This window comes from Bubalus bubalis, chromosome 16 (assembly GCF_019923935.1).
Source record: "Bubalus bubalis isolate 160015118507 breed Murrah chromosome 16, NDDB_SH_1, whole genome shotgun sequence".
In the NCBI taxonomy this organism is placed as follows: domain Eukaryota; kingdom Metazoa; phylum Chordata; class Mammalia; order Artiodactyla; family Bovidae; genus Bubalus; species Bubalus bubalis.
In genome coordinates this window covers 42,362,633-42,371,945 of record NC_059172.1, presented here as the reverse complement: position 1 = coordinate 42,371,945, position 9,313 = coordinate 42,362,633, and the positions used below count along the sequence as shown (strand labels likewise).

Sequence of the window (9,313 nt, the reverse complement as noted above, 5' to 3'; positions counted from 1 at the left end):
TCCAGAAATAAACCCATGCACCTATGGGTACCTTATTTTTGAAAAAGGAGGCAAGAATTTACAATGGGGCAAAAGCAGCCTCTTCAATAAGTAGTGCTGGGAAAACTTGGCAGCTACATATAAAAGAATGAAATTAGAACATTTCCTAACACCATACACAAAGATAAACTCAAAATGGATTAAAGACCTATGTAAGACCAGAAACTATAAAACTCTTAGAGGAAAACATAGGCAGAACACTCGATGACATAAATCAAAGCAATATCCTCTATGACCCACCTCCCAGAATAATGGAAATAAAAACAAAAGTAAACAAATGCGACCTGATTAAACTTAAAAGCTTTTGCACAGCAAAGGAAACTATAAGCAAGGTGAAAAGACAACCCTCAGAATGGGAGAAAATAATAGCAAATCGAACAACTGACAAAGGATTAATTTCCAAAATATACAAGCAGCTCATACAACTCAATACCAGAAAAACAAACAACCCAATCAAAAAGTGGGTTGACAGACATTTTTCCAAAGAAAACACAGATGGCTAACAAACACATGAAAAGATGCTCAGCATCACTCATTATTAGAGAGATGTGAATCAAAACACCAGTCAGAATGGACAACATCAAAAAGTCTACAAACAGAGCCCCTAGCTTCTCACAGGGATGGACCTGGAAGAAGGGACACCCTTGTAGCAGCTGCAGAAGCTTCCCACAGAGCAGGGCCTGCAGCTTCTTCACAAAATAATTGATGGCACTTGTGGCCGAACTTATCCTCTCTACCAGGATTATCACAGGGTTTGGGATTCAGCAGAATGGATGCGTGTTCTAGAGGACATTACCACCTTTTTCAAAGCTGTAGTTGGTATAAATTTATCTGACGAAGAGATATCTCAGCAGTTAAAGCAGCTGAATTCATCTCATCAAGAAGCTATCATGAAATGCTTAAAAAGTAGGAAAGATGAAATCAAGCAGACTCTGTTGGAAGAAATAGTTGATATTTCCTCTGCACAGCTACATGATTTTGATGGAAGTTAAAGCTTGCACTTCCTAGTGACAAGATTGCTATATTACAAATGCCACTTTTAAACCTTCATCTAGATGTAAAAGAAAATGATGAAGTCAAGCCATATTCTTTTGAAATGAGTAAAGAAGAGCTGAAGAATCTAATAAATTCCTGGGAAGCAGCTAATAAGGTGGTCCTGCAGTTGAAATAACTGGAAATGATGAATAGCAACATTATCAGATTCCACTGATACAACTGATACATAAAGAGAATACCATATGTTCAGAAAATCTGAATGGCCAGTTGAGAAAGCAGCAGTGTTGAGATTACAAAGACAATAATTTATCAACTTCCCTGCTGCTGCTGCTGCTGCTGCTAAGTCACTTCAGTCGTGTCCGACTCTGTGCGACCCCATAGATGGCAGCCCACCAGGCTCCCCCGTCCCTGGGATTCTCCAGGCGAGAACACTGGAGTGGGTTGCCATTTCCTTCTCCAATGCATGAAAGTGAAAAGTGAAAGTGAAGTCCCTGAGTTGTGTCCGACTCTTCCCAACCCCATGGACTGCAGTCTACCAGGCTCCTCTGTCTGTGGGATTTTCCAGGCAGGAGTACTGGAGTAGGGTGCCATTGTCTTCTCTGCAACTTCCCTGAGGAAAAGGAAATTATATGGTTGACAGGAAATGCATAAAAACACGAAAGATGAAAAGGCTGTAAACACAGTTTATATTTTCATAATGACTGGTTTGCTTCATTTATTAAATATTTGAGTAATTTTTATAGATACAGTATTATGGAAAGTTAAAAACAGGCTCTAAAGTAATGTAAACATACAAGCACAAATATACTTGAATATTGTTTAAAGAACTATGTGAATAGTAAGGATGCTTATTATGGATATATATGCTGGTTAATTTGTGATTTTTTTAAAAATAATTTTTAAAGTATGTATAAGTTGCATGTAACATAGGAGATTCCACATTTTTCTCATATGTCAAAGGAAAAGTTTTAAAATGTAAAATTTTATGGAGGAGCTCTCCAGGCTTGAACAAGAAGGAAAAAAAACTAAATCTGGGTGAACAATTTTGAGTTTTGAATTCTAGGAACTCAAATCTTATACTCAAGCATAATAAAAGTGAAAATAACACTATTACTTACTTTTGCATTTCTGTGTCTGTTCAGGAGACCATGCTCCAATAAAAAGAATATGTGCCATCGTATAGTGTATACCTTACTATTCAGGTATCAGCTAAGATTACATAGGTCCCTATTTGTGGTAAATTCTTAATTTGTTGTAAACTTAATAAAGTTCTGGATGTTAACAACTTCTTGGGAAGTAAACCATTTTTAATTTCAGTGACCTTTAAAAACAAGCATTCTGAGCAAATAAAAATATATTATCTTTTTTAAAAAAAGTCTACAAACAATAAATGCTAGAGAGGGTGTGGAGAAAAGGGAACCTTCTTGCACTGTTGGTAGGAGTGTAAATTGACACAGCCACTATGGAAGATGGTATGAAGATTCCTTAAAAAACTAGGAATAAAACCATGATATGACCCAGCAATCCCACTCCTAGGCATTTACCCTGAGGAAACCAAAATTGAAAAAGACATATGTACCCCAATGTTCATTGCAGCACTATTCACAATAGCTAAAACATGGAAGCAACCTAGATGTCTATCAACAGATGAATGGATAAAGAAGTTGTGGTACATACACACAATGAAATATTACTCAGCCATAAAAAGGGACACATTTGAGCCAGTTCTAATGAGGTGAATGAACCTAGAGCCTATTATACAGAGGGAAGTAAGTCAGAAAGAAAGATAAGTATCATATACTAAAGCATGTATATGGAATCTAGAAAGATGGTACCAAAGAATTCATTTGTAGGGGAGCAATGGAGAAACAGACATAAAGAGCAGACTTACGGACACAGGAAGGGGGAGGAAAGGGTGAGATGTATGGAGAGAGTAACATGGAAACTTATATTACCAAATGTAAAATAGATAGCCAATGGGAATTTGCTGTATGTCTCAGAGAACTCAAACAGGAGCTCTATATCAACCTAGAGGGGTGGGATGGGAAGGAGACGGGAGGGAGGTTCAAGAGGGAGGGGACATATGTATACCTATGGCTAATTCATGTTGAGGTTTGACAGAAAACAACAAAATACTGTAAAGCAATTATCCTTCAATTAAAAATAAATAAATTTACAAAATAAAAATAAAGATCCCATGTCCCACAACAAAGATCGAAGATCCCTGTGTGCCACAACTAAGACCTGACTCAGCCAAACAAATAAATAAACAGAATTGAGGCCTGGGTGTTGGATGCTGGAGTCACTGAGAGTAATTATGTAGGAGGGATGGAGGCAAATGCTGTAAGCCCAGAACTCATGTTCCCATTAGAAGGCTTTAGCATCACTGAAGCCATTAGAATTACTTAAGGAACACTGTAAACATGAATGTTCTGGAGTTATACTCTAGCAATTCTGTATCATAATCTTTGGGGGGTAGGACCCATGCTTCTGATGATAATTAGATTAGGAGCTACCACCACAGGCAATAAGAAGCCATTCAAAATTTTAGCTGGGAAGCCGAGGATCAGAACTGTACTTTCAGATAATGGTCTTTAAACTAGGCTCTCAACAGCTATGCAGGAATGGACAGTTTAAGGACATCAGTTTAAGGGGATCTTTGGCTTCCATCACTACGAACAAAGCTAGTGGAAGTGATGGAATTCCAGTTGAGCTATTCCAAATCCTGAAAGATGATGCTGTGAAAGTGCTGCACTCAATATGCCAGCAAATTTGGAAAACTCAGCAGTGGCCACAGGACTGGACAAGGTCAGTTTTCATTCCAATCCCAAAGAAAGGCAATGCCAAAGAATGCTCAAACTACTGCACAATTGCACTCATCTCACACGCTAGTAAAGTAATGCTCAAAATTCTCCAAGCCAGGCTTCAGCAATATGTGAACCGTGAACTTCCTGATGTTCAAGCTGGCTTTAGAAAAGGCAGAGGAACCAGAGATCAAATTGCCAACATCCTCTGGATCATGGAAAAAGCAAGACAGTTCCAGAAAAACATCTATTTCTGCTTTATTGACTATGCCAAAGCCTTTGACTGTGTGGATCACAATCAACTGTGGAAAATTCTGAAAGAGATGGGAATACCAGAACACCTGATCTGCCTCTTGAGAAATCTGTATGCAGGTCAGGAAGCAAGTTAGAACTGGACATGGAACAACAGACTGGTTCCAAATAGGAAAAGGAGTACGTCTAGACTGTATATTGTCACCCTGTTTATTTAACTTATATGCAGAGTACATCATGAGAAACGCTGGACTGGAAGAAACACAAGCTGGAAACAAGATTGTTGGGAGAAATATCAATAACCTCAGATATGCAGATGACACCACCCTTATGGCAGAAAGTGAAGAGGAACTCAAAAGCCTCTTGATGAAAGTGAAAGTGGAGAGTGAAAAAGTTGGCTTAAAGCTCAACATTCAGAAAACAAAGATCATGGCATCCGGTCCCACCACTTCATGGGAAATAGATGGGGAAACAGTGGAAACAGTGTCATACTTTATTTTTCTGGGCTCCAAAATCAATGCAGATGGTGACTGCAGCCATGAAATTAAAAGATGCTTACTCCTTGGAAGGAAAGTTATGAGCAACCTAGATAGCATATTGAAAAGCAGAGACATTACTTTGCCAACAAAGGTCCGTCTAGTCAAGGCTATGGTTTTTCCTGTGGTCATGTATGGATGTGAGAGCTGGACTGTGAAGAAGGCTGAGCACCGAAGAATTGATGCTTTTGAACTGTGGTGTTGGAGAAGACTCTTGAGAGTCCCTTGGACTGCAAGGAGATCCAACCAGTCCATTCTGAAGGAGATCAGCCCTGGGATTTCTTTGGAAGGAAAGATGCTAAAGCTGAAACTCCAGTACTTTGGCCACCTCATGCGAAGACTTGACTCATTGGAAAAGACTCTGATGCTGGAAGGGATTGGGGGCAGGAGGAGAAGGGGATGACAGAGGATGAGATGGCTGGATGGCATCACTGACTCGATGGACATGAGTCTGAGTGAACTCCAGGAGTTGGTGATGGATAGGGAGGCCTGGCGTGCTGCAATTCATGGGGTCACAAAGAGTCGGACACGACTGAGCGACTGATCTGATCTGATCTTGGCTTCCATATGCACTGTTGCCTCTAACTGATGTAAGGATGCACCTTCCATGTACACTATCATGCCTATTGTCTATCCCCACTAGAGCTTTCACAACTGTTCTTCTCTTTATGAAAAAAAAAAAAAGTGCATCACCCACGCATCCTAAGAGAGTCAGACACCTAAAAAAGTCATCTCTTTAAAGAGGTCACCCAGAGTAGGCTTCACTCTTGCCATCTCCTGCTTCACCACTTCTAATTTACCTTGATTCATAGACCTAACATTCCAGGTTCCTATGTAATATTGTTCTTTACAGCGTCAGACTTTACTTCCATCACCAGTCACATCCACACCAGGGCATTGTTTTTGCTTTGGCTCCATCTCTTCATTCTTTCTGGAGTTATTTCTCCACTGATCTACAGTAGCATATTGGGCACCTACCAACTAGGGCAGTTCATCTTTCAGTGTCATATCTTTTTGCCTTTTCATACTGTTCATGGGGTTCTCAAGGCAAGAATACTGAAGTGATTTGCCATTCCCTTCTCCAGTGGACCACGTTTTGTCAGAACGCTCCACCATGACCTGTCCATCTTTGGCAGCCCTACACGGCAGGGCTCATAGTTTCATTGGGTTAGACAAGGCTGTGGTTCATATGATCAGATTGATTAGTTTTCTGTGATTGTGGATTTTCATTCTGTCTGAATCAGTGAATTAATATGGACTGGAATGGGCAAATTTAATTCAGATGACCATTATATCTACTACTGTGGGCAAGAATCCCTTAGAAGAAATGGAATAGCCCTCATAGTCAACAAAAGAGTCTGAAATGCAGTACTTCAGTGAAATCTCAAAAATGATAGAACATCTCTATTTGTTTCCAAGACAAGCTATTCAATATCACAGTAATCCAAGTGCCCCAACCAGTAACGCTGAAGAAGCTTGAAGTCAAACAGTTCTATGAAGACCTACAAGATCTTCTAGAACACCCAAAAAAGATGTTCTTTTCATCATAGGGGACTAGAATGCAAAAGTAGGAAGTCAAGAAACAACTGGAGTAACAGGCAATGTGGCCTTGGGAGTACAAAATGAAGCAGGGCAAAGCATAACAGAGTTTTGCCAAGAGAACGCACCAATCATAGAAAACACCCTCTTCCAACAACACAAGAGAAGACTCTACACATGGGTATCACCAGATGGTCAACACTGAAATCAGACTGATTATATTCTTTGCAGCCAAAGGTAGAGAAGCTCTATACAGCCAGCAAAAACAAGACCAGGATCTGACTGTGGCTCAGATCATGAACTCCCGATTGCCAAATTCAGACTTAAATTGAACAAAGTAAGGAAAACCACTAGACCATTCAGGTATAACATAAATCAAATCCCTTACAAGTATACTGTGGAAGTGACAAATAGATTCAAGGAATTAGATCTGATAGACAGAGTGCCTGAAGAACTAGGGATGGAGGTTTGTAACACTGCACAGGAGGCAGTGATCAAGACCATTCCCAAGAAAAAGAAACGCAAAAAGGCACAACAGTTGTCTGAGGAGGCCTTACAAATAGCTAAGAAAAGAAGAGAAGCTAAAGGCAAAGGAGAAGAGGAAAAATATACCCATCTGAATGCAGAATTCAAAAGAATAGCAATGAGGGATAAGAAAGCCTTCCTCAGTGATCAGTGCAAAGACATAGAGGAAAACAACAGAATGGGAAAGACTAGAGATCTCTCAAGAAAATTAGAGATATCACGGGAACATTTCATGCAAAGATGGGCTCAATAAAGGACAGAAATGGTATGGACCTAACAGAAACAGAAGAGATTAAGAAAAGGTGGCAAGAATAAACAGAAGAACTGTACAAAAAAAGATCTTCATGACCCAGATAATCACGATGGTGTGATCACTCATCTAGAGCCAGACATCCTGGAATGTGAAGTCAAGTGGGCCTTAAGAAGCATCACTAGGAACAAAGCTAGTGGAGGTGATAGAATTCCAGTTGAGCTATTCCAAATCCTGAAAGATGATGCTGTGAAAGTGCTGCACTCAATATGCCAGCAAGTTTGGAAAACTCAGCAGTGGCCACAGGACTGGAAAAGGTCAGTTTTCATTCCAGTCCCAAAGAAAGGCAATGCCAAAGAATGTTCAAACTACCACACAATTGCACTCATCTCACACACTAGTAAAGTAATGCTCAAAATTCTCCAAGCTAGGCTTCAACAGTATGTGAACCGTGAACTTCCAGATGCTCAAGCTGGATTTAGAAAAGGCAGAGGAACCATAGATCAAATTGCCAACATCCACTGGATCATTGAAAAAGCAAGAGAATACCAGAAAAACATCTACTTCCACTTTATTATACTCCCAAGGCTTTGATTGTGTAGATCACAACAAACTGGGGAAATTTTTTGAAGAGACGGGAATACCAGACCACCTTACCTGCCTCCTGAGAAATCTGTATGCAGGTCAAGAAGCAACAGTTAGAACCGGACATGGAACAACGGACTGGTCCCAAATTAGGAAAGGAGTACGTCAAGGCTGTATATTGTCACCCTGCTTATTTAACTTCTATGCAGAGTACATCATGAGAAACGGTGGGCTGGAAGAAGCACAAGCTGGAATCAAGATTGCCGGGAGAAATATCAATAACCTCAGATATGCAGATCACACCACCCTTAGGGGCAGAAAGCGAAAAAGAACTAAAAAGCCTCTTGATGAAAGTGAAAGAGGAGAGTGAAAAAGCTGGCTTAAAACTCAACATTCAAAAAACGAAGGTCATGGCATCCGGTCCCTTTACTTCATGGCAAATAGTTAGGGAAACAATGGAAACAGTGAGAGACTTTTTTCGGGGGGCTCCAAAATCACTGCAGATGGTGACTGCAGCCATGAAATGAAAAGACGCTTGCTCCTTGGAAGAAAAGCTATGACCAAACCAAACAGCATATTAAAAAGCAGAGACATTACTTTGCCTCTTCTTTCTTTTTGCAATGGTCCTTACGCTGGACTCATTTGTCTTGAAATGGTGGGCAACCACGCTACAGATTTCAATTTACAGTACATATCGAGCAATTCAACTTTTTCTTATAATGTCATAACTTTTCTCTGCTTCTTGGGAGCACTTCCAACATCACTAGCAACACTTTGTATGGGTCCTACAATGTTACTTAAGGTTTACGGTACTGCTTTAAACACAATGAAAAATATGTAAGAACCACGACAGATCACTTCTTACTGTAATATGCTATTTACTAGAGAGAGCAGTTAAGTAACTGCTCATGTGGAGATGATTAGCCTCACAAAGCCTTTTAAGCAGATACAACACTTGAGCTCACTGCAATAGCAACAGGATGTGGCTATGAAATTATTACAACAGTCCAGTATGCACCACAGCTAATTTATGCAGCTATGATTTAATACCGCATCTTCATGTTCATTTACATCTCTCTGGCCTTCCAGTGGCGCCATGGATGGTCTCTGTTTGTGTACCTAAGTTTTGATAAATTTTAACTTTTTATAATAGATCCGTGTAAATGTTATGGTAATAAATGGTAAAACAAACTAGTAACTACATATATTTTATGCATTCATGACATACCAAGCTTTTTTAAAACGTTTCACTATTTTTAGGCTGTGTTTTGTCTGAGAGTTTTCTCAAATTATCACAAATATCAAAAAATGTCCAATATATTTATTTAAAAATTCTGCATCTAACTGGACCCACACAGTTCCAACTCATGTTGTTCAAGGGGGAGCTGTATTGCAAGGTATATTATAATTAATTTTTTATGTTCCCAATTTTTTCTGAGGGTTTGGGGTCAAATAAAATGCCTCTATCTGAATAATAAAATACATAAGTAATATTATTATTAATTTGTTAAGTATTGGTAAAGCCTTTCTTGCTATGTTTCCCAGGAATTAAGTGACTGAAGCTAAGTGGGTAACGGTTCCTTTGAAAGTTAGGTGCTTTCCAGCTCTTTTGCTTTCAACAATACTGAAAACTGAGGTGTCAGCTGATAGATTGTTAAAAATAATTTTGATAGTAAATTGCTATGTGATTTTTGGCATTTAATTCAGAAGGGACTCAAATAATTGAGAAAGTCTACAATATCAAAACTCATTTCCCCCCACACACCAACAGTCAATTAATCATTGAC

General features: G+C 39.4%; 1 pseudogene; it reads left to right on the top strand.

Moving 5' to 3' along the window:
* Window positions 1–659: 659 nt before the first annotated feature.
* On the top strand, window positions 660–1,271 carry LOC102413443 (annotated as a pseudogene).
* The last annotated feature ends 8,042 nt before the right edge of the window (window positions 1,272–9,313 follow it).